At 44.4% G+C, this 26,343-nt stretch overlaps 1 protein-coding gene across 1 annotated transcript in view; it reads left to right on the top strand.

Annotated features, from left to right (window-relative positions):
* Positions 1-195: 195 nt before the first annotated feature.
* Positions 196-26,343, top strand: part of LOC105196220 — a 103,696-nt gene continuing 77,548 nt past the window's right edge. The window contains exon 1 of the mRNA XM_011162029.3: positions 196-1,180. The gene's annotated coding sequence lies outside the window, so the exon portion shown is untranslated. The remainder of the gene's footprint in view (positions 1,181-26,343) is intronic.

Genomic DNA, 26,343 nt, shown 5'->3' with positions numbered 1-26,343 from the left:
TAATGAATGTCAAATTAAATTTTTTGCGATTAATTTAAATTAATTATTTAATCGATTTTTTTTTATAACTATGTGATATTTAAAACGTATCGAAAAATATTTATTGAATCTTTTCTTCTATATAAAAGTCAGAAGTTAAATTAATAAAAACGTTAATTATTGCACATTAAAATACTCATGTACTTAAAGACTGTAGAACGAATAAAATAGTGATACTTTAGGTTTTAATTCTATTTGAACGTTTTTATTATGTTTAACTAAGAAGAAATTAACGTCTTTAAGATTGTTTCTTGAATCGAAATCCTTATAAAAATTAGTCAATTTAGTACTGTATTAATTATTACATATAATGAGTATAAGCAACAGTAAGCAGTTAATATATTACTAAATTGACTAATTTCTCTATAAGGAAAAAAAATAAAATCGTATTGGATACACAAATATCAATATAATAATAAGCGATAAAATAATGTTCATTGAAAACTCATTGTATTATAAAATTATTTTTATTCGCTCTCTCTCTCTCTTTTCTGTTACTTTATCCTCAAGACTCAAAGAAGATCGCCATTATGTAAACACGCACGCAAGTTGTTGACATCTCGCTGTTGAACGCGTCGCGCGCGGTCGTTCCGGTGAGATCGCGGCGGAGTCGAGTCATCGTAAACATTGGCCCGCGCCAAAAATGCGCGTACGTCCGCGTTCATTTACGTTTCGACGGCGTCGCACAAAACATCGAACGGGCGTCGCGTAAATCGACGTGTGCACGTCTCACGGTCGCGATCCGCGATCGATGATCGCGCACAGTTGACGTATCAAAACGCGTGCAGCAAGTGGAGTGAAGTGGAGTATCTTGTGTAAAGTGCAGTGTCGCGAGTGTGTCTGGTGATCATATTATATGTGTGTGTTTTGTGAGAGTTTTCTCAAATCCGATACTCGATCATCGATGCGAAAGTGTTGCGGCGTATTTCCCCGCATGTCGGAAAACGTGCGTACGTGCGTGAACGCGCGTCGGGAGTGTCGAGCCAAGTGCCGCGCGAACGAATCGTGTCGCGTTATTAATCGATGTGCGTGGCAGTAATTAGCCGTGTTTTTTCTGGACCGACGACGGGTGAGCGAGTGGATATCCAGATCGAGAGAGCAGCAGCAGTTGGCGCAGGGATAACGTCCGGCGCGGAGCATGGTGAGTACTCTTGCATTACGATCATATATTTATTCGTTGTAGGTATTGCGATTTAACAAATGCTCTATCGTTTAGCGAGACGTTGTCATGAATGATGAAAAGTAGAATCTATTTCAAAAAGATCTAAATCAAACTAATTTTAGTAGAACGCTACAAGGGGATTCGTAGAGCAAATTATCAATATTTTTTTATTAAAAAAAATATATATACCTTTGAATTGATTTTACAGCATTCCAAATTCTTTTACAAAATTAAAATACGTACAAAAATGAAGAGGATAAAAAGCGTTTCATGTCAATGAAAAAATGTTTTAAACACCTCAAAAAATTTTTTGAGGTGTTTAAAAAATAAAAAAATATTGTTTTGCTTGAAATCGCTCTCCTGCCCCTTTCATTTTTCTGCGAACTTTTTAATTATGTAAAAGAACTTAGAAATTTGTAAAGTCAGTTCAAAGATATTTTCTAATAAGAAAATGTTGATAATGTGTTTTAGGATCCCTTTAATATTGAATTAATGTTAATGTTGAATTTTCGTTAATTGCTAAACTATCGGGTTTTGTATAAATATAATCGATAAGTATAAAACAATATAACGAAAGGCAATTGATAACATCCGGTATATCCATTTACAATATTAGAAATATTGACACTGCTCTTCTTTTTTAAGAAATTCTATAATTCTTACGATTTCTATAATTTATATTTTTTTGGATATTTGCTTATCGTAAAACTTGTCTCACATCCTTAGAGATTCTCCCGTTATAATTTTCTTCAATTAGAGAATTGATTCGCACTACGTTTTCTTCACATACACAAAATTCCGCGGTTATTGTATCTTTATTCCCACATAAAATTTCATTGTCGCTACCTAATTACTCCCAATCTATAAGATAATTAGACTCGCGCCTAGGAGATCGCACCTCGATATTCAGATACGGCTTTCGAAGAAACCACGCGATAGAAAACATTTTTCCATCGAAAGGTTGTTCAATGCCTCGTCGACATTTTCGTCAGAAATGTTTCCCGTATGTATACTCTCGAGTGAATGTACCTTGCTATTTTTTCAAAAATCTTTCCATGTATTCTTCGCAAACCGCGTTTCGCTGCGTCCCGCGGTAAGAGTCGGTTCTCCGAAGAACTGCGTCTTATCTCGTCACAGCTGCACCGGCGGGTACTTTAGTGACGTTACCCCTTTTTTCATCTCTACGTCATTGCGCGTCGCACGTAACGTTGAGCGACGCTTGTTATCCTCGGCAGTAAATTTGCGCGGATGTTGCTGTTTTTTTTTCTTTTTTTTTCTTTTTTTTTTTCTTTACGTACGTTGCCACGTCCGTTAAGCCTTCCGCCGCAGGAGAGAACCGTCCTCTCGATTTTCTCGGCGGCGCGCATCGCGGCGCATATGTATACGCTCATTTTCCGCGCCGCGCTCGGGGCCCCCGCATTAGCAAGCCGCTCGATGTCCGGACACGTCCTAGACGACCCGTCCCGACATTCCTCCTCCACGACGTGGCATCAGATACGTCGGCGCACGCCCGCCCGTGAGCTCGTTGCGTTAACGCGACGAAATGAGCCGTAACCGAAAGATCCGATCGCGTGTGTCGAGGCTGGTGAACGTAATCGTGGAAAATGCGCGTTGTCGCCGCCGCCGTCAGGAATCCCGTGATCGATCTCAGCCTTTTTTCTCGACGTCGCGTCGTCGTCAATTCGTTCGTGATATCGCTTAGCCGGATCCAAGAGAACGCGAACAAATATAAACGAACGACACCGCCGCGCCGCTGAACGGCGACGTCATCGGCTGCGTTCGCTTTGGCGCTCACATGCAGCGCTTGTAAGCATTATTCGTCCTTGTTTAATAATATTTGATAAACAACAGGATGAAATGATGCTTAAAGCGCTGTGAGCGCCAAAGCAAACGCAGCCATCGAGGCGAGTTGTTGATTCGCGTCCTAGTGGAGAGCGCGCTATTAGCGCTATTAGCGCTATTCTGTCATTCTATCTTTACCGGTCATTAGACGTCAAATAAGGATAAAATGATGCAATAGCGCTGACAACACGCTCCGCGAACGCAGCCTTAGTGAGGCCTTGTTTCTCATATACATACGGTAACCATGTTTTTCTTTTATTTTAAATGACAGTCCTTTATATTTCGGGTAACTGTCCTTTAGATTTATTTGTTTTCCCAGAACTCAATTTTATCTTTTAGTTTACCTTTTTTTTTTACAGGAAATTCTTCTCTAATTAGCGTTCTAATCAGGGTTGGTAAAAAAATAATCTTTCAAGCACACAATATAACATATATCATTTAAAACATTAAAACAAAAAGAAAAACAGTTTTAAAAAAACATGATTTTTACCAACCGGGGTTCTAATGTCTAATATCGTACTAATGAGTACATTTGTATGGAAACAGTTGATTTAGGGCCTCTTTCACCAATCTTCGTTTAGCTAACCAACCGGTTAGCCCATTAGAATTGACCAATCGCATTTGTCATTTCACATAACGGGCGATGCGACTGATCAATTCCAATTTACTAACCGGCTCTTGGTTGTTTAGTTTAAACAGGTTTGGAAACACACACACACACACATACAAGAAGAAAACTCTAAAATGTTTAAAATTGCCTTCTATTTTCCTGAAGAAAGTATGGTCACCGTAGGTATACACCGCCAGTATTGAAAATCCATAGCGTATACGTAACGTGAACTTAGAGATTTTCGCTACTGGCGGACAAACGTGAATTAACAACTCGCTTCAACGAGCGCGAGTGATGTCGCCGTACTGGCGATGACGTTCATTCGTGTTTGTTCGCGCTCGCTTGATCTAGGAATCCGGCTTTACTATGCACGCACGCGCTTTAAATATCTCTTTAACGGCATGGCGATCGGCATGCATGATTTAGAGTGGACACACACTTTCACCAAACTTTCAAATATCAATTAATTCAACGGCGTCAATCGACGTGCGCTGCATTGAGACGGAATGAGATATTAATTGCGACACGCTCGTATCAATACAAATTACGGAGTGAACAAAGAGTGAATTTCGGAAGCGGAGAAGGAAACTTTGGAAAAAAAAAAAAATACGCGCGTATCAATCCGCAATTGAAATGAATGAATAAATAAATAACGGAATTCGTGTGTGGATGGTCCGCGATTATTTCTCTCGAATACAGCTTTCATTTTAATATAAATCTGTCGAAACAAATTATGCGATATATTACGTCTTTTTCGAAATGTTTGTTAAGAAGCACACGTTACGAAGTTGAAACGCGTAGATCTTCCCGATCGAATTAAATCGTGAAATCGGCAAGATTTCACAAAATTTCTCGCTGCGTTAAATGCCGTTGCCTATCGTGATTTACCACTCGGAGAAAATTTACTCCCGACGTAATGCACGAGAAGGACCTATAAAAGCGTCACATGTCGCACTCGCACGTGCACGTGCGCTCGCGTATGCACGTGTGTGCGTACGTGTTGTGCAATACGCGAGGCAATAGAGTCCCTAACCGCGTGTTACATACGTACAGATCCTTTATTGTCGCGAGCATTCAGCTTACGACGATTTTCCCCGTCGACAAAGGGGCGACGAGGCGAATATGAGGTATCGCGCGACTGCCAAAAAGCTGACGCTGTGTATACGCGCGTGTATATGTGTCCCCCCCCCCCCTCTCGTTCGCGTGTGCGGGGAGACACGCGGGCAGAAACGCATGCCGACAATCTCGTATTCCCATCGCGCCGTCTCGTTACGAGGAGCGTCTTGCGGCGCCGCGACGATAAAGGCGCCGGTAACTCATTGTTCGTACCCGGGACAATGAGCGTACCGGCGCGGCGACTCGGCCTGATTCTGAACGAGACTTCTCTCCGTCGCGCGTATATAAAACGTTTCGCCATTCGCCTGTCCCGCCACACGCGTCCCGTAAATAAATGGAAGCCGCTGACGCCGGTGGCGGTCTGATGAAATTATTAGCCCGGGGGCCCGGCTCGATAAAAGTACGAACTTTAGAATAATGGACCGGTTGATGAGCGAACACGATAGAGGAACAGAACGTAGTGTATATAGCGTGGACGTATTATTGCTTACGTTTCTATAATTTTTAATTATTTGTGATTGAAAAAAAGTTGTACTTGTTTGTTATAAAATTTGCCGCTTCATGAATTAATGAGGGGTTCATACCTTCTCAACTTTCAAAAAAGTTAACGTTCTTTTTTTTTATCTTACAAATCATTCTTTGTAGTACCTATCGAGATTACGGGAAAAAAAGTGGAAAGTTGCTCAAAAATATAATTATTCACATGAATTTTCTTTGTCAAACTTTAAACGCGTTTCTCTCGAAATCATGTTTTTCAAAAGTTTTAGCACGATAACTTTAACAGTTTTCAATCTGTTTTGATAGAACAGATTTTTTACTTGTGTAAAATGCAATTCTCTTTAATCTGTCTGGTCATTTTTTTCAAGTTTTTTATTTTAACAATTTTTACAAACATTTAAATGTTGAAAATTTGTCGACAAAATCGAACTTTTTTTTTAATGCTATAACTTTTCCATTTTTACAAAATTTTCAAATTTCGAACAAGGTTCGTCAAGCCTTAATGACATAATTATTCTAAAGACAATTACTTTTCTTATTTTTGTTTTTGTACAGAATTTTAGAACGGCTAAGACTGGAAGAATGTAGAGCTCGAAAAAGTTCCAGTAAAAGTTAATTTAAATAAGTCGAAACAATTAAAAAAAATTATTTTTTTACATTAATAATCAGTAAAACATGTCTTTTTTGTAGATATCAAATTTATTATTTTTTTCAAAAAAGTTCCTAAAAATTAGTAATTTTTAAGTATCGAGAAAGTATGTGACCCCTTAACTTACAGCTGAGAAAAAAGTTGTTAAGTTGATTATATATTTATGTATTTAACTTAAATATGTAAAATACTTGAACTTTAATCTAATCATTTATATATTTAACTTAAATACATAAATATTTTAACCGAAGAATCCAAACCAGTTAACAACTTTTGTTCTCAATGTATGAGACTATCAATGCGGCTAAAATTTCTATCGTCAGTCAGATAATTTAACATTAGTAGATTCTCCTTAAATAAATCCTCGTAACATTCATTACGATTCATAATAATGCGAAAAGGAATTGTTAAAATACGCAACTCACAATTTTTACAATTCTTAATGTAAAAAACTGACTGTAATTTTCTAACGCTCGCGGTCTTTCACTGAGAGCGTGTTCACTTCTTCACGCGAGGACTCCGCGCCTTGAACTTTCACGTCGTTATCAAGTCGGAATCGCATCAGAGGCGACGTCGATCTATATAGTCGGCCGTAGAAAGGCCGGTAGCAGTCGAGAATAAAATCCCGTGTCCGCGGGAAGCTTCTGTTTGGCCATGGAAATCGGTAAAGGAGGTCAGCGTATGCAAATAACAGGGTCGTGAGGGCTGGTCGTGGAGCCAGCCGGGAGGGTCCCGTGAGCCAACGGACAAGCGGCGAGGCGTCGGCGGCGTCGGCGTCGGCAATGGCACAGCGGTGGAGGGTGTATATTCACGTTCCGTTTCGTTCCAGCCCTCTCTTGTTCTTCCTTCTCTCTCTCCCTCTCGCATCGCGGGTGGTTTTCCCGTCCCTCTGACGCTTCCATAACTCTCGTCCTCTTTCTCATTCTCTTTCTCTCTCTTTCTCCCTCGTTCCAGCTTTTGCCGGAGGAGCCAGCTTCGCGTTCTCCGCAACGCTCTCGTTTCCCTCGTTCCGAACTCTCATCCTCCTATCGTCGTCGTCGTCGTCGTCGTCGTCGTCGTCGTCGTCGTCGTCGTCGTCGTCGTCGTCGTCGTCGTCGTCGTCGTCGTCTTCCGTCCTTTTCTAGCCGCTACTTCAGTTCCTCGTTCAGTTCCTCCGTTCGAGCTTCCCGTGGCAGCGGCGACCGTTACGGCCCCATATATTTCCGCAGCCGGCGTTGGAGTCACGTCTACGAACGTAAAGGTGCCTCTGCCGCGCTCTGCTCCCTTTCCCTTTCTCCGTTTCTCTCTCTCTCTCTCTCTCTCTCTCTCTCTGACTCGCTCTCTCGCCTACGCTGTGGAAACATTCGATTTTTACGATACGAGACGAGCGAACTCGTGGGCCCACCAATGTGCGTCGTTCGTTTTCCGCATCAGCATCCAGTTTTGCGCCCCATCTCTTTGCTGAAACGCTTCCTCCGGCTTTCGATTTCTTTTCTCTGTCGTTTCATCGATGCCTCTACTTCAGGGAAGCAATTAAATGAGAAGATTTTCATATATGTCGTAATCTGTTTAGAAGATATCTCTTTGAAGTGACACCTTGTTTATTTAACTGATTGATGGCCACTTGAACGTCGCATGTAATGATCTTATCTTAATTAGGAAGTTTTTCACGTTATTTATTTTACTTTTCACTCGCGTGGTCGTCGATTGCAACACCAATCTATCGCGTTTGAACAAAAAATTAAATATTTATTCAATTTTACGTTTTTGATGTGTACCAATGCAATTTGCAACATTTTGTAAGGATCTAGCCATTCAAAAATTATGTAAAATTAAAGATTTTTTATAAAATTATTATTATACGCGTACGAATATCTTTTGTAAAACTGGAAAACTGCAATTAATCCAAGCATCAGGTCAGTAATCATGGTTACGTAAAAAATGTTCCAATTTACCCTCGGTATCCGCCGGTTGGAGGGTCGCGAAAACAGCTTCCAGCCGGCACGGCGGGGTGACTAATCCACTGAGTGTTAATTAAAATAAAGGCACGGCCGCCACTATGCGGGTAAGTAGAAATTAGCGTGGGGATGCGCGTGGGGGTCGCCAGCAGCAGGACAAGGGGACGGGGGATGGCCGAGAGGACGGTGCAGATAGGCCAGATGTCCACCCTTTCGTGTGACACATCGCTGTCGCGCGTTTTTCAAGCGAGCCGGCTCGCGCGTTTTGGTTAATACGACTAGTTATGGACACACGCTTAATTGCTTTAATTAAAATTCACGTTACGCGCCGCGACGTCGCTGACGTGTGCGCGTAAGCCGGTTGACGTATTCTCGTGCAACGGAACTGCGGGATTCTCTTTCCGGAAGGAGCTAGCAGCGTTCTTAACATATCTTCAGGGACACTCGTATATATCTGCATTGAGAAAAAAATGTTAACTTGACTAAATTTTTCAACTTGATTAAATTTCTTCTGTTCAAATATTTATGTATTTAGGTTAAATATATATGTAGTTTATATAAATGCTTAAGTTCAAGTGTTTTTTTATGTATTTAAGTCAAATGCATAAATATTTCAATTTAAAAAATTTAATCGAATTAAAAAATTTAGTCAAGTTAATAATTTTTTTTCCTTAGTGTATCTATGATATTTGTCTCATAAGTTTTGCTTTCTCTGAGTTAAATAAAGAGAAATGATTTTTTTTTGCCAAATCTGTTAATTTTTAATCCTTAATACACAGCACATTAGGCCTGGGAGATCCATCGCAATGTCGATCACTTGCTGTATGAAGGGAGAATGAGAAAGTTCGGACTAGGGGGAAATAAAAGTCTTCATCGATTACTACATTGATCAGCTTCACAGCTCGACTAGAATTCAAACTACGCGAAAGTAAAGCTTTTCGTCATCATATTCACCTTGTTATATGATTATACTTTTTAAAAGAAATGACAATGCCATGATTTTTTCTTAAAAGTATTACTCTTTAGCTTTCAAACGCGTATTAAAAGATTTTTGTTGCAAAAATATGTTTTAATTAAAAAAAAAATGGTCTTGGATTTAATACTAAGTATTGTAAAAAAAAAATAGATGTTTTACAAATTTTTATTTTCGCTTAATTTTTCGTTGTAAAAAAATAATTTTGCAATAGATCATTTGCTGGCAATGTCGTTTATTCGGTCACATTTCTGATATTCTAAATTTTTGTTTAAAAAAATTGTTCAAAAATATTGATTGAAACAAATTATGACTTGTCAAAGTTGTACGGGTCTCCTAAACTTGTGTGCTGGGTTTAATGATTAAATGAAGTGTGAGAAACTTGTTACATTATTCTAGATTATAATAGTCGTACATGTAACATATTATATCTTTATTTAATATAATATCAAATACGTTGTAAGTATCATAAAGATTTGATTTATATCTGCAGTTTCATATTTTGCGCACACACTGACGCGAAAAACTATCCGGTTACAATAATATTTTTACAATCAGTGGTCTAAGAAACGTTCGTCGGTTACAATTCGACTTGGCCCCTTTGGCACATGAAGAACCGACCTTTCTAAAATTTTTAAAATCCGTACTGGCGAACAATTCCCCTTAAAATTCCGGAAGCGAGTAAGCGAAAGAACCTGGGTCTCGCGCGAAACCTCGTAACTTCCTCTCGAGCGGAGCGTACACGTGTCGACGATTCGTTATATCGTTCCCCGAAAAATTTCGCCGCGAGGCCGGGAACGGAAAATTTTTTCCCGTTTCTTTTTCCTCGACCACTAGAGAAGTCGACGGGAGAGAAGGTGGGTTAAATTCGAGGGTTTTTCGTGGCTCGGCGGTGCCTCGGTTTGATAGCCGGGGTCGGACGGTAGCCACAAGTGTCCGCCCGAGCGCCCTCTCTCATTAATTCTCCACCCTTGTTACTTGTTAAGGTAGGGCTGCCGGCTCTCTCACCCTTGCCCTCTGGTCTCCGCCATACTCGCCCCCGTCCTTGGCTCTGCGACTCGCTTTTCCTCCCCTGTCGCCGCCGTCGCCGCCGCCACCACTGCCGCCCAGAGCTGCCGCGGCAGGGTGGAAATGCTCTCTCGAGTGAGGGGGTTCGCGTGAGGGTCGGCGCGAGTGAGGGAGCGCGCTATCCAGAGGGAGACGAAACAGCAGGGAGGGCGGGCAGCCTTGAAGGGGAGAAAAGGCGGCGGGATAGACGGGTAAGAGAGGAAAGCGCGAGGGGAAGGGGGTTGGGAGATGGGCGAGAAATACGGGGAGGAAAAAAGTGCACGAGGGAGAGAAAAACAGAGACGGGCCGATTCACTCGTGGAGAGTAGGGTATATACGGGTGGAGGAAGAGAGCGAGAGACGGGGCAATCGGCGGCGGCAGCGGCGGCGGCTGCCGACGGGTGCAGATATATTATGTACACCCGTTAAGTGGCCGATGCAAATCGAACGTCACCGCCGGACGGTGGGCGTGCACGTGACTGTAAACGAGCCGATTAGCACATCGTTTCTCTTATTCAACGCCTTTTCCGAATGGACGTCGTCGCCGTCGTCGCGGCGCCGAACGCCGGATCAATTTCGATTTCCGAAGGAGAGAAGAGGTCCTGCGGAATTTTACACTTTTTCGTCGAATTAATATTCTCGTTCCCCGACAGAGTCCCGATAGTCATTAACGAAGAAAAACGCGGCGAATATGTGGCGCATCCGATTTCCGATTCTAACGTTTTCAGTTAAAAAACGCTACTTTGCGTCACGTTTTTTATTTAAGCATCAATCAAGGTAGAGATATCCGTTATAAAAGTTATGAACGTTATAAATTTTATGTGGAACGATCAAAAATTGTTTGATCATTAATATATCGAGTATGGTCATTCCCTGATTATTAACCAATGATTTTTTCGACGTGTTGCTGTCTCGAGCAAATATCCAGTTTTGCAACAAACTTTTTGGAGCTGTCGCAGCTTTTATCACGCGAGACATCTGAAGAATAAATAAAAGGAGCAGAATTTATTTAGTAGGATTGCGACAAGTCGATAAGTACATTTATTATACATCAATAACTATTTATATCGCGATATGTATCATAGCACGGACCGAGAGACTGTCCCGGATGCGGTCCCGGCCGAGTGCAGCAGCATCCGTAGCACGCGAATGAGAGAACCCTACCCGCCTTTCGAATAGCGCGACTGCGAGATCTCACTTTCGATGCTGTTTCCAAGGATCGTCACCGCCACGGTCGCAGTTCCTTTTGTTTGTGTCTGGCCGACGTTGGCGTCTCACCTGTGTTGCTTCTCGACTCGCTGCGTGTTTCCTTTTTGCGCCATCTCGTTCCCTCTCTCCTCATATCGCATCCACTACCTCTCTCTTTCTCTTTTGCTCCCTCTGTCTTTTTCTCTTTCTCTCATTGTACCCTTCGCATCTTCGAGGGCAGAGTTACGGGGAAAGCGACAGGGCGGTGGCGGTGGCGGCGGCGGCGGCGGCGGCGGCGTGGCGCGGCGGTGTCGGTCGAGGGAGCAGGGTGGATGAAGGTCGTAGGAGGGAGACGGAGGGAGGGAGAACTGTGCGTTGAATTAATTCGCGCTTGGCTGACGGGCTCTCGTTTGTAACTCTCTCTCCGTCCTATCGGCCCTCTTTCTCTCCTCCCTCATCCTCTTTCTCAACTGCCGCCTCATTCTCCGGATCTTCCCGCCGGCTTTCTTTCTCTCTTTTTGCTCCCGTCTCGCGTTACTCCACTACGATATTTCTCTCTCTCTCTCTCTCTCTCTCTCTCTCTCTCTCTCTCTCTCTCTCTCTCTCTTTTGCTCTCTCGACATTCGACGAGAGGTAGGTGGGACGAGAGGAGGGTATCATGGCCGCGATCTCGCAGCCCGTTCGGGCTTAAATACCACCGAGTCCCGCGATGCAAACGAATCTCTCGGGAATCGGGGCCCCGGGTCGGCCCGACCGCGAATTAAGGAGCCTTTTCTTCGCTCTCTTTCTCCTTTGCTTTTTCTCTTCATCTTCCTACTCCTCCTCCTCCTCCTCCTCCTCCGTCTCCTCCTTCCTCTCCGCGTTCCCTCCACGCGCACTCCGACCAAAGAGAATCACCTCGGGGATACAGCATCCGGTCCGGCGGGTTCGAGAAAGAGGACTGGTCCTGTCCAGGCGGGCTCCTTCCTTCTTCGTTCTCTCCGTTATCGTCACAGCTATCTCCCAACCGGGTGACTCTGACCTGTCGAGTCCTCGCCCGCGGAATGCCTAGGATTAAGCCCTTTTCCGAGGCCAGGAGACACGCGATGCCTTTCTCCGCCGTCTCGCCTGTCCTGGCGACGACGACGACGACGACGACGACGGTCGATCGATCGGATCGCCAAAGTCTCGCAAGTGAGGGCGGGCGATAGGAAGAAGGGCGGCAGGGCGGGACGCGTATGTCTGGAAAATGTGATCGGAATCGTAACAAGGAGCTCTGCCATTGGGTTCCTGATGTCGCGAACATGCGGCGCGTTCGGGATCTTCGTGTCATTACCGAGTAAAAAATGGCTCGGCTCGGCAGTTGTAGCCCTCCCTCCACACTCGTAGCATTTTCGTGAACTTGATACAAAGAAGACCTGCAAAAATGCTGTATATTCTCAAAGTTATCTCTCACAAATATACAGACAATTTAGCTTCATATAATATATACACGATCGCGTCGGGTAAAAAAGATTTATGGCATCTGCACACTTTCGAGATACGTGAAGACTCATAAGGAAGATTCTAAACTCTCTTAAAGTTATCTTTTCATTAACGAGCTGAGAAATGTATGAGTATATAGAATGGCGTCTATGAACAAGCGGTACTTAGCGGTTTATATTACGAGTATATTCGTGCGATTTAAAGGGATCTTTACAATTGTGCTTGAAACAGTTTCGCAGCATTTTACGCCGCGATACGATTACGCGCTAATGACTCGCGAGCAGAAGTTTCGCGAGCATGGGGCGTGTGCATGCGCCGCGTTTTAATACAAGAAATATGCGGATACAACGCCGTGACGTTCGTTTTTAATTTCGCTGAAGCTGCTCGCAATTAAGCGCAGCCGGAAGTTCGGTAATACCTGTCGGCCCCGCTTCTCGCGAGGAGAAAAGTGCCGCCTCCGAAAACCGCTTGTAAAATAATGCCGTAAAGAGTGGATGTATTATGCAGCCTCGGTTGTGCCGTCAACGTTTTTACGATAAACAATTATCGGGAAACGTCCAACGGATATCCAACTTTACAGCTCGCGAAAGCTCTCCGGGAGCTAACTCCGTCTAAATTACTTCCCTTCAACTCGCTTATGGCTGCGCAAGTATGTTGCTGTCGTCGTCATCGTCGTCGTCGTCGTCGTCGTTGTCGTTGTCGTTGTCGTCGTCGTGGCGCGCGCGCATCGTCGTCGTCGTCGTCGTCGTCGCCGGGATAAATCGTCTCCTTAACCAGGTGGTATTAATATTCCAGACGATCGCGCCTCGCGGTGGAAATCACTTATCGTTCGACGTTGCCTCATTTTAATGCTGGTACGACCAAGTGCGTATCTACGTACGCGCGCTTTCTTCATCGCAATTTTCCAATTAATATCGTTAATAGCTGGAAGCGGAGTGCCGGTTATAAAACGGCGTGACAAGCCGGCATTTACGACGGGTCTTACATTTATCTATTCGATCGTTCGAAGCGAGCGCGACGTTAAACGCGCTTTATATTAAGTCGTTTTCACAAGTACATTATATACGAGTGGACTCTCGATCGCGATACGAGACGCCTGAACGGCGCGCCGCGCCGCCTCGTAGAAGCGCTAATTTCAATCGTAAAACGTGTCGTCGCTTTTTCGAAAAATGCGAACGCTTTATACCTGTCAATCTCTGATCCTTAAAAGTCCTCGATACGAATACGGGGTACGTTCCGACCACCTATGTGGACGGGATGACGCATTAATGCTCTCGGGTGCGACACGAAGGGACCGACGAAGATTCCATTAGTGATTATCGGCTGCGTCCGAAAGCTGATAAGTCCTTATAGCCATGGTCAACTTCCGAATACCGATACTTAGTTTAACATACCTTTGAGAGATAATATCTTATATTCCTCCGTTCTCGAAGGAAATTATCTTACGCACATAAACAATTATTATAACGTGATATAATTTATATTTAAGCTCAACATACCTATGTATATCATTGTAAAGGAATATCTTTTTATACGTTTCGAAATTATTGTTATCTCTTTCGATATTTTTTTCTTTCACACGGTTTTCTTCGTCTGGGTACACAAGTACATGAACGCATCAATTATCTCCAAACTCCAAATTTGTATCGATATTGAATTACCCTTTTATTACCATCATTATGCGTGACTGTAACAATTAAAATAAACGTTAATATTGTTACCCCCGTTGCACGGAGATATCGCGTTACACCGCGAATTCAATCGGCATGTAATGCGAAAGCGCAAACATGTCGGACTGATTCGCGCGAGTCCCACCGCAGATGAATGAATCGCGCTAAGCCTCTATTATTAGCAGATGGAAGATTATATCGATTTTTCTCTATAGCGCCCCGGCCCCCCTCTTCCCCACCTCTCGTCCTTCCCGTCACCCTCGCATTTACCCTTGGCCGCCACTCCCGCAGGGCGGCCCTTCCGTATTTTATGCTCTAACAAACACATCGTGGCGCTGGCAATTACGCGATGACGCAGGACGGCCTGCAGTGTTAATTAATTTCTAGCTCGCTAATCACGAGCCTCGGTTGAGCCGGGAGTATCGTTTCGTGCTTTCTTGCTCGTGGGAGGATAATCCTACGCTGTAGCACAGAATTCTCTTTGGCGTTATTGATTATGACCCCTCCCCCCTTCGTCTCTCTTTTTTACTTTCAATTTTTTTGCAGGAGATCATATAAAATTAATAGAATCTTTCGAGAGATTTTTGTACATTGCCGAAATGTCCGATGGTACTCGTACGGTAATTGCAAATTGTATGCATAATGTGCGTTTAGCCATCCTTAAATCTTACAGAATTATCAGAAAGTCTTTGCAGGTTTTCACGAGTAAAAGGATACATATGGGAAATTTCAATGGGATGTCGTATCTTCTTTCACGCACGTATCGAGATACATTTCTCGTTTCGCCATCAGAAATTGAGCTTGGCAGACGTAGATGTCGGAAACACGTCACGTCCTCGCGTGTTTTCGTCGATATATCAGCTTAATTAGTCGAATAAACGATACTTACCTCGACTAGACGCGAGACTCTCGGGAATTCTTGTATTTGTGCATGTGTGTGTGTGTGTGTGGGAGAGGGAAGGAGTGAGGAGGGAGGCAGGGTGAGGCAATACGGAGCAGATAGTCGATGAGGCGAATGTATTGTGCTACAATACACTCGCCACTTCGGGGCAAAGACCATGCGGAGAAAGAGGAAAAAGCGAGCCGTGTCGATACCAATCATGCCTACTGCCTCTGGGGCTCGGAGAAGTGTTCAAAATTCAAAAGCTTTCCTCCATCTCGCGACGAACTGAGATAACGCTCGTGTTTATTTAAAGGGATGATATTCATAAGTCAGATTTCGCTTAAGAATGTGACAATCTGTATATAATACATGAATTCGCGCATGATATCTTAAACTAAAATGTATAATTGATAGTTTCCTCCGATGCTGAATCCTTTTTAAAGCGTAATCAATTTTTCCAATTTTTCCAATTGAAGAGCATTATTTTTCTATATATATATATATATATAATTCTAGAAACACGATGGTGATAGCGCAAGGTGATCTAAATATAAGTATTGCTTTAACATTTTATTTTCGAAATTTAAGTACGATTATAGTGTAAGAGTCATTAAAAAATCTTGTTGTAATAAGAGGAATTAAGATAAATTTAAATCATATGTCTGAACGAGATGAATTGCTCATCTCATCATCCATTATATTTGCTTCTAGAATAGCGATAGAGCTATCTCGCGTTGAAAGACGCGTCTAGTCTCGCGCATATAATAACAAAAAAAAACCGTGTAACCGTTGGCTAGAAACCGTTGGCGACCTTCTGACCTTCGTCCAGAGATCAAGATTCAGTCGCAGTAGAGCTGATGCTGGACCATCCAGCATCCCTGAACTGGATAGGGTAGTTTCCGTCACAGGGGCCACTCTCTCCTTAGTGCGGCGCACCACACCCCTTGGATTTGAGACATGAGGGATGAAATTCTCTTGAGAGTAATGGGGGTTGTTTTCTATTAAAAGTTCCATCGAAGCGTCACCGATTCTGACGAAGCTCCTTACGTTGGACGCATATTTTGCGTTTATCACATTTCAGTCGAATAGTTTTCAATGAAAATTGTGGTTTGGTACGTATTGTATGCGTGTATAAAATTATTACATGAAAAAAAATAGTATAACAAGCGAAACAATCGTATATAATTATTAATATAATAACCAAAATGATTTCTTAATGACAAATTGTCATTGCGGATTGAATCGCAATTATTTCAATTAAAAATTCAATTAAAAATCTATTCATCGTTACGTATTCTTTAAATAAAACTCGTTCGTTTTTATCCGTCTACCGGCATTGATGAGAGTGAAGTAACCAGCCCGCAGTTCGCATAGCACGTAGGCATTTTTATTAAATTTATCGCTTTTAAGTCTTTATGATGCACTTAGAATGCTCATCTCGAGTCTGATCCCGTAGCCTGTACAAAAAGGCTTCCCGAGTATATAATCTATACATCTATCTATACATAATGTATCTATAATCTGTTTTACGGAGTCGGCGCAAACGTGCCGATTCCGAAATCGGGTGCCATCAGTTCTAGTTTAGACGAATAATTTCGAATTCTCGAAGCAATGTGCGTCGCTGATCCCATACCAAACAGTAGGAGCCAAAAGCCAATGGCGGTGCATACGGTGCACGTATGACCGGCACATACACACACACACACACACACACACACACACACACACACACACACACACACACACACACACACACACGTACACTCAACAACAGACGCACGTACACGCGCAAAACACACGGGATTGCACGGCGCAACGAGAGCGCACCAAAACCCAAGCGCGTAATCCCGTTAGGGGATCAAATCAGCCAAAGCACATTACATACCGTGAAGGGATAGTTGCCCTTAACTGCTCTAATTAATATAAGGGTTTCCTTCCGGCTGGACGGACATCGAGGAGAGCGCGTGTAACATCAGTGAAGAGATGAGCGACGAAGAGGCGAGCGCGTTATTGCGAAGATCGTTAACGTTTTCGCGCCGCGCCGGCTTCTCCGCTCGTCCGCGAAATAGCGCGTATCCGCGAAAGCCCGAGGTTAGCGGCTTCGCGTGTTATCTTGATAGAACGCGACGCTTCGACGTTTCGCGCGTTACCGACGAAACAAAGCGCGTTGTTAAAATTAACAACATGTCGCGCGCAACTTTTTGCACCACGTAGCTCGTCATTATACTAATTGGCGGCCCCGACGCTCGTGGATTTAATGAAGTTCGCGGAAGGGAGAGGGGAGGGGTGGGACCACTTCGGCAGCTAGCGCTCCGTGCGCTTAGCGCTCGGGTGAAATTCAAATTCTCGATGAGGAACACTCGCAGGGTGGTTTAGCGCTCGGCGCGCAACCTCTGCGGCCTTCTTTCTCCGCAATTTTACCTATGTACCCATGCAGATTTTGCGCATGTAAATCTGCAGTATACGTTGACGTTGGCGTTCTTGTCGTGAGACATTCCCTTTTTCTGTGCTCGCGAGACCGTTTGGACGTTACACATAATATTACTCGCAGAGATTTAGCTGGCGGGGTGGAAATAGAACGTGTGCACAATGTGCGGCCGGAACACAACGCGCTTCATGAAGACAAAGATAGAGAGAGAGAGAGAGAGAGAGAGAGAGAGAGAGAGAGAGAGAAAGAGAGGGAGAGACGCGTGCATCGCGCGCAGTGGTTAATAAGGCAGCCAATAATGCGACTCGGCGTGTCGCGCCACGGGCGCATTGCTGATTCCAGCGCCGAAACGTCCGTAATTACATCTTCATTAAAATGATGGCGGGCCGTGTTGGCACGGCCGGGCCGGGTTATACGCGCGCTCCTCGCGAGAGCAGCACACACGTGCGCGCACGCACGCGCGCGCGCACACACACACACACACACACACACACACACACACACACACACACACACACACACACCTCATGCCTGCCCACATAACGCGCTACGATGTGGGTGGATTTCTGGTATCTGTATCATGGTTAGCCGTCGTACGTTACGTCGGAGGGATGGGGTGGTATAAATGGTCGGTGTGAGCGCGCCGCAGGGACAGGGGTCCTGGAAGGGCTGGGAGGGCAACCAGGGAGGCGGCGGCGGCAGCGGTGGTAGCGGCGGTGGCGGCGGCGGCGGCAGCGACAGTGAGGAAGGGCGCGAGGAGGGTGAGGGTGCAGCCGAGAGAGGATATGACGTCGAGAGGGAACGGAGGGTGAGAGATGGAAAGCGGGATCGATGCGTCGCGCCGCGGGCCGATGCCTGCTCGCACTTTCGAACTGACACCGCCGCGGTATATAGCCCTAAAGGGGGAAGGGACGGAGAGGCGGATGAGAGGGTTGGGATGGGGCGAGTGGGATGTTACAACGCCTCTCTCGTCCCTTACGCCGCGAGCTACGCTGACCTTCCGAACTCACGCGCCGGGTGCAACGCCGATGATTTGTCTTCGCTGACGTCGTTAGCGCCGTCCGACAAGGATGGAAATGTTGTGTTAAAATTAGTGTCGCGCGAAGGGCTGGTTGTGCCCCTTTCCTCCCTCGGAGCAAACGCTAATGCGTCCCCCCTCACCCAGCCGTGGATTTATATTACGCGCGCGATATGGCTTCCGGGTAATCGGAAATTGTGGCCTGCCTTCGTCGTTGCTATCGGAATTTTTGGTCGATGTAGGTGCACACGTCGTCGGGGCGGGTGCTAGGAGGCAGGCGTGGCGACATCGGTGAGATAGAGATTGCCGCCGATATTTAGTTGCGTTTTATACTTTTACGATACCGTTTCGGGGATTTTGTACCTTAAAAAAAATGATTTTAGAATCGTCGATAATTCAGCTCTGTCGCGAACATCGTGAAAGTTTGTGAATATTTTATTAAGCGTCGGTTGGCTCTGAGAACTTCAGCGGTATCGCAAAAAAAATCGACTTTATACTCTTCCCCGAAGAGTTTTCGAAGTGATGGCAATCTCGATTTTCGGAAAGGTAAAGTTTAAGGGACACGTCCTTTTCTGCAATCAGCTCTCGTGAAATTCTTTTCGGACACTTTTAGTCCGCAAGCGATTAAAGTGCCCGATAAGAATAGAATCAGGTACGAACGACGAGAGCGTCGAAAGCTCCCGCCGACTGGTTAATTCCGGAACTTTGAACGTGTTCGACGTCAGATAATCGGTGTCAGTACCTGTCGAAACATCTGCTGTAACATCGATATCCCGCGAGGCAGTTGTTGTTCCGTCCGGATATCGGTTGTATCGAGGGATATCGCGCTGCGTTAAAATTTATAGAAAATGTTTCCGCGAAAGCCGGTATTCTTAACGGGAAAAATTAGAGTTGGATCTAGAGATTTCTCGAAGAGAAGTACATTCCCCTTTTATATAATCCTTAGACGGGAAATAATTTATGTGTTATTTAAAAAATATGAAAAGCTTGACATTAATCTCAGAGTTAAAATCCGCGAAAGAAATAGATAGAATATAATAAATGTATAGAAAATTAAATAAAAGGATTTTTTTATCAAATATTAAATGCATAATAGAATATTTCGGGAATAGAAGCTTGGCTAACAAATTATCTTATTATTAACAAGGTAATATTTAATTTACCATACAGAGACCCGCTTTATTTTCGACAGTTTATATAATTAATTTAGACAATAGTGTTTTATAATTCCATGACGCTCCATATACACATATAATTTTTTATAGCATATTAGAGAAAGAGAAAGAGGAGCAAAGGAGAAAAGAGGGAGAAAGAGACAGATTTGCATTCTCTCATTTTTTATCGGATAAAATGTGCAGGCGTTGTGACTTTAGTGAGGCCAGACCGCATTGATCGGCAGACTAATTAGTAATTTAATAGGTCAATTAGCATCTAAAACATTTGACATTAAACCGCGATCACGGGTTAGTTTCCTCAAATCTCGCTTCTGCAGGGCTAAAATCGAAGCCCGTTGAATTCATCTCGCGGAAGGCGGGACGCGACCTCGTAATCGGCGGCAGTGACCACTTGTTGTTCCCGTCTGGTCAGCCATCTCCTCCTCCTGCGCGGTGATCTCTCTCGCTTTCTGGTGCGGGGCGAGCACGAAGAATAACGGAATGCGGCCGCATGCCGGCCACATCCGTCTCCGCGGTCGAGAATTATATTCGGGCAGAAAAACCGTCGTCGTTTTCGGAGACCGCGAGGGAAATCCTACTGGACCAGGGAGAGAAGAAGGGAGGTAGAGAGAGAGAGAGAGAGAGAGAGAAAGAGCGAAAGAGAGAAGAGGGAGAAAAAGAGAGGAAGAGGCAAGATGAAAAAGGATAGAGGAAAGAATAGGATGGTGAACGACCGAGTCGGCAAGTAGTCGGGACCGGGCCGAGACGAGGTGAAACGGGTGAGCAATCACATTACGAGGGGAACCCTGCCTAACCCTATTTCGATGTCCCCTGTCGCCCTGTTCTCGCCCGCCTGTCTACGTTCACCCGAGTCTTCTCGACCCACCCGCTTCGATCTCCCGCGAACGAAATGCTGGTATCCAACCCTCGCTCCACTACAACCGAGCACCCACTTCTCATCCCGCCGTTCGATCTCCCTCGCCTCCTCCCCCCCCCCTCTTTCTCTCTCTCTCTCTTCCTCCTTCGTCTTTCGTTCCGTCTCGCTTCGCTCCTTCCGGCGATCCGTGGCCGAATCGAGCAGAGCATGGGCTCGCTGGATTATCAATCGAGTGCCACTTTTGGTGGCCAATCATGGTAACTTTGGTTTCTCCGAAGGGGACGACTTCGCGAATTTTCGCTCATTAAGAGCACAAAGAAATAAATGCAATTTATTTTTATATCCGATTTTATTGTCGAATTTTATTTCTTAAAAATTAGATGAAAATATTTGTTAATCTCACTCAGAGAAAAGTTTTTTTAAGTGAAAAAAATTTGTTTAACTCAAAGAAATTTGTGCATCGCTATATGGTTAAAGAAAAATTTCTTTGATTTAAAGCAATGTTTTGGTTGTTCTTTTTATTAGAATCTAAAAAAATAATTTGATTGTGCAACGCAAATCTTTTTTTAAACAACAGAAATATATTTTCCAAACCAAAACAACTAAATTATTTCTTACATTTTTCTCAGTCTTTCTTTGAATTAAAAAATAATTTGTTTGGATTGTTAGTTGATGAACAAATAACTTGAACAAACAATTTATTTACCTTTGAGAAACAGTTAATGTCATTTCTTGAAATCAAATAAATTTTTATTTTTTTTAAAGGTATTTTTACTTTAGTTTGAAAAAATCAAGTTAAAGAAACGATTTCATCAATTTAAATATAATTTTTCTCTGACTGCTGCCATTCTAAGTCTTAAAAATTCGGCATTACAAGATTTTCACATTCATTTCCTAACTTGATCGTGTGTTTGATAGCAAAAATTTTTTTCATCGTTAAATTCTATTAAGTATTACCATTATTAGTTAATTGCATATAATCAAAATGTTCAGGTTTTAATTTGTATATCTCGGATGTTTAGATTTTTATTCCTTTCAATTGACTTTAATTGCTTTTTATTTGCAAGAATCTCATGATCGGTGAGAGTATCATTGTGGCGATAATTGTTTTCAATTATCCCTTGTGGTTCGCCGCAAAGCGTTTGGCACTTTAGAGACCGAAGGGCAAGGGCGAAGACCCATCGAAGGGTCGAACAAGAGAAGGTTGAATTAAAGACGCGTGATTGATAGATAAGAGGGTCGCCCTATTATAAACCTCAATCTAGTCACCGATCCAAACCTCGTCTGATAGTTTCCAGTCGCGATTAAGATTGCTTTGTATTATTTTGATTGCTTTTGATTTTTTGTTTTACTCTCGAGTTGAAAATGTAAAGAGAAGAATATGATTTTTTATAGACATAGTGCTTTCCAAATTTTTTATATTTTTAGAAGAAAGATGAAAATTATATTATATTCTTTATCTCAAATTGTTCTTTTTTTACATTCTATTTCGTATTCTTAATTCATTCAGAAAAACTATTTGATATGAATCACGTTGCAACGATGTCGCATCAACTTTGTGGTAAACTCGAAAAGATAAACATCGTGAAATCTGACGGATTACCCTGTCGCGACACCAAACGTGCCGCCTACGATTTCAATCTGGGAGGGTGAATTTTTTCCTCCCCCTGCGGGAACCGTCCAATTTCCGATGAATCCCCTCGATAACGCCGCGTTGTCCGTTCGCCGGAGGTTTACAATTAAGCCGTCCCCCACCATCGCGGAGAACTTCTGATTTTCCGGGCGAGCTCGTCGTAAAAAGTTTCTCGTTCAATTTGCACCTTCTAGTGAAACGTCACGGAGAATCGGGACGACTCCGAGTGACACTGAAGATCACTGATTCGAGACGGTAACCAAACGGTTACGGAGAGAGTCGTTAAGGGGTCTCCGAAGGGGTGGCGGGGTTGCGAGGGTAGACGGGAATGAAGAGAGAAACAGTGAGAGTGAGGGATGGCGATATGATGGAATTACAGAGCGCGAACGAGAGATGGAGGAAGGAAAAGAGAAGAGAGTGAGGCGGGAAGGGGTGAGGGGGTGGAGGAGGGGGAGTGGAAGCGGGAGAGATTGCAGTCGACTAGCAAGGCTGCCGTAATGAAATCAAGGGTGTAATGGCCCCGTCAGAACGCGAATCCTCGCTACGAGCAGCCCCGACTCGCTCTCTCACTATGTAGCTCACCCCCCGCGTTTCGAACCCCGTCGCGCGACCCCCAGTATGCCAGCTTTGACGTACCGTAAAACCATTACGCTTTAAAGTCAACGGAACATCGCTCACGCTCACGCGTATCGCTTTCCGCTTGCTTAGCTTTTTGTTGTCGCGTTAGGGTTCAAAACGTTTCTAAATCTCTCCCTCTCTCTCTCGCAGGGCACATGACAATGATTTTAGTCATGGCGTCTCTCTGGCGATCTCTTCGATATTCGAAAACAACGATAGAGAGAGAAACAGTCGTGCGAGCCTTGAAGAGACACGTGAGCTGAATGATAAAGAATGATGGAAAATTGAAGGTAGCACGTGACATACGCGCAAAGTAAGAAGCTTTGCGCGTTTGTAACGTAATATGTCTTACGCGACAGACATAACGCGAACATCACTAATCGCGATAATTCTGGTACGAAACCAACCGTGGTGTTCTCAAAGGTACCCCGAATCACGCTGCGTTCTCGCCCGCCCTCTAAACTCATTGATTACAACACACTCGCGGCTTCCCTGTTCTCTCTCTTTGTCGATTTCTCTCTTTCTCTCTCTCTCTCTCTCTCTCTCTCTCTCTCTCTCTCTCTCTCTTGCTCTTTCCCGCTGACACGCTACCCACGCGGGCTATCTCGAGCGTGTTTCCCCCCGGACCCTTTCTGTCCCCCGCCCTCACGTGCTCTCACGGGGAGTTTTACATACCATGGGTTTCATGCTGGCTCCCATCCAGAGTCGGGTTACGATTCCGTTGTTCCGTCCCGCTTCTCCCTTCGGGGCCGCTCCTCTTTTCCTTCTCTCTCTCTCTCTCTCTCTCTCTCTCTCTCTCTCTCTCTCTCTCTCTTCCGTTCTCGATCGTTCTCTTCGTTGATACTCCGCATCCCCTTTAACTCCCTCTCCGCCCGTTCCTCGTATACCCTTTTCCCCCTCGCCGCACCGTCGTCTATATATCGCGAGGAAGTTTCGCACACCACAGACTCGCGGCAGTTCTCGCATCTCGAGAGTCAGAATTTCTCCCTGCCGCGCCTCCCTTCCTCGCTTTTTCCCTCCGTCCCTCTCTCCCCTTTCGTCCCCGACTTCCCTCTGTCCTCTCTGGCTTCCTTCGGCGTCTCTCGTACCCCCGATATATACGTGTATTCCCGTGCATTTCGTTTCAACTCGTTCCGTCGCACACGCATCTCTCCCCTTCTCCTTCTCTCTTCCTTCTCTCTTTCTCTCTCCCTCTTCTTTCTGCTCCCTTCTGCTCCGCGAAAGCACGTTCGAGAGGTCCGTTTCCCTCTCGCCTCTCTATCTCTTCCTCCCAGCCGGCACACTCGTTCTCCTCGTTCTTTTTGCCCCGTTCCGTTTCACCACCGGTGCCGGGCGGCTGTGTCCTCCCTCACCCCGTTCATCGCTCGTCCTATCCGCCCGTCCTATCCGCGGCTGTTCGCCCTTCTGTATCGCGCGGTTCCCCCTCATCTCCTCTTTCTCCTCCTCCTCCTCCTCCTCCTCCTCCTGCTGCTGCTGCTGCTGCTGCTGCTCCTCCTCACTTACCCCTGCTCCCATCGCGACTCCGTCGGGCTCGATCCACGTTCCCTTGCCGCTCGTTCGCCCACGGTTTCTAGCTCTGTCCGATGCACGTTCCTCTCGATCTGGCCTGCGGGAAGCACAAGAGGGGGGAAAAGGGGGTTCGCTTTTACAAGTGGTTCCAGCCTCGGACCGGCGCCGGTGTCGTGTTTCGCGTAATAGGTCGCCGCCTATGCCACGCGGCGGCCGAACGGTAGCGCTTGTCGTTTATTATCGTTATTACTATTATTATTATTATTTTCGACACGATCAATATTTTTTTTTACGCTGTATGATGAACACTTTGATTTGTGGCGACTGAAAATGTGCTGAAAATAATCAAGGAATAGGTCATCGCGATCGCATCATCGAGAATTCGTGTTATATTATTGTTATCGTTGTTATTATTACTGCTATTATCATTATATAAAGTCGTTTGTCTTTGTTCATATTTTTTGCTTTTTATTATTCTTAATAACGTGCATAACTCGTTCAATCAAATCTCACCGTTTGACATTCCGAAAAAAGAGTTACGTAAGTTACACGGGTTCGGTAAAAATTCATCTGGAGGAGACTCTCCACTTATCCAAACCTATGTTGCGTTATCGACAGACCGGACTTTTTGTTATCTACTTTGCCCGATAATGCGTTATCACACACTCCGGAAGCCGTCGTCGTGAAATGCCGTGCTGAAACGGCGCGTTAATTGAGCATTCTTCGTTTTGTCTTCCTCTCGAGTTTCCGTGACGAGGTCATTCTGCCACACCCTCCTCGCGATAGGTATGTCACTCAAGAGGGAAATCGATGGAGGACAGGATCGATGTCGACGGCTTTGCAACAGGTTGAACGAATTGCTCGGAGTCCTCGATGCGCCGTGACTTCGGACGCCTGCAGGATCGTCACCGCGGCTTGTCGCGCGCTTAGTTTTGCATTCAAACCCGACGCGATCTGAGATTGCGACGATAAGAGGATTCGCGGTACGCTGGCCGGTCGAACGTATTTCCCGCAAGTGTAACCAGAACGCTCGTTCGCTCAACAAATCGATATTTTTCGATGCGTGGTCTTACGTGATCGAACACCGAACGCGTTGTATCGTAATCAGAATTATGTAACCGGTGTGATATTTCGAATACCGCGAAATGCGCGAAAGTAATGCGAAAACTCATCCTCTTCTCTTCTCCCTTTTGTCTTTCTAACGAGATGGATTCGAAGTAACTGAAATACAAGTAAGAGTTTATTTGGGATAAAAATTCCATTTTAAGAACGGAAATTTAGTACCGCTCGCGATGAATTTTTTCTCCTCTGGAGGATCGTAGTGGAGCTGCGAATCGATACTGTTGAGAGAGAGAGAGAGAGAGAGAGAGAGAGAGAGAGAAGGAGAGAGAGGGAAAGAGCGATGACTAAATCTGTATGAGGAACTCCACGCGCGTTCCGAAGCTTCGGCTTCTCCTCCAAACGTCCGGCTAGCCTGATAATTTCGGTCGTACCTTTTATACCCAGAATTGGATTGATCAAATGTGGGCGTGGTGCAGGAAAATGACTATGAGTACCTTAATGTAGCATATGTGTGCACAGTATACGCGCGTAGATAACAAACACGCCGGCTAACTGTGAAAGTAATTCCTATCTCTTCCATAAAGATATCGGAAATACCGGAGAAAATAATTTTTACAACAATAACATATTCCAGCGTTTTTTCTTTTTTTTTTTTTTTTAATTCCAAACAGTATCATCGAATGGTTAACGACAAAAGCATTAACTTCAGAGAAACTAATAATATCGCCGTATACATATACTGCACCTAATCTAGAACACTGCAGAGATAAATACAAATCTAACTAATTACGGAATAGCGGAGACGCTTTAGAAACATCAGTGATGTCTGATGATAGTCTAGAGTATGCAGAATCGTAATTGCGCTTCTAGCTCACACGCTCACACGTATTTCCCCATATATCCAGGTAATATAATACGTATATGACGTATGCATACGTAACGCTACACACACACACACACACACAC

Source organism: Solenopsis invicta, chromosome 14 (genome assembly GCF_016802725.1).
Source record: "Solenopsis invicta isolate M01_SB chromosome 14, UNIL_Sinv_3.0, whole genome shotgun sequence".
Taxonomy (NCBI): domain Eukaryota; kingdom Metazoa; phylum Arthropoda; class Insecta; order Hymenoptera; family Formicidae; genus Solenopsis; species Solenopsis invicta.
The sequence above is the reverse complement of the archived record's forward strand: the minus strand, read 5'-3'. Positions and strand labels throughout refer to the sequence as shown.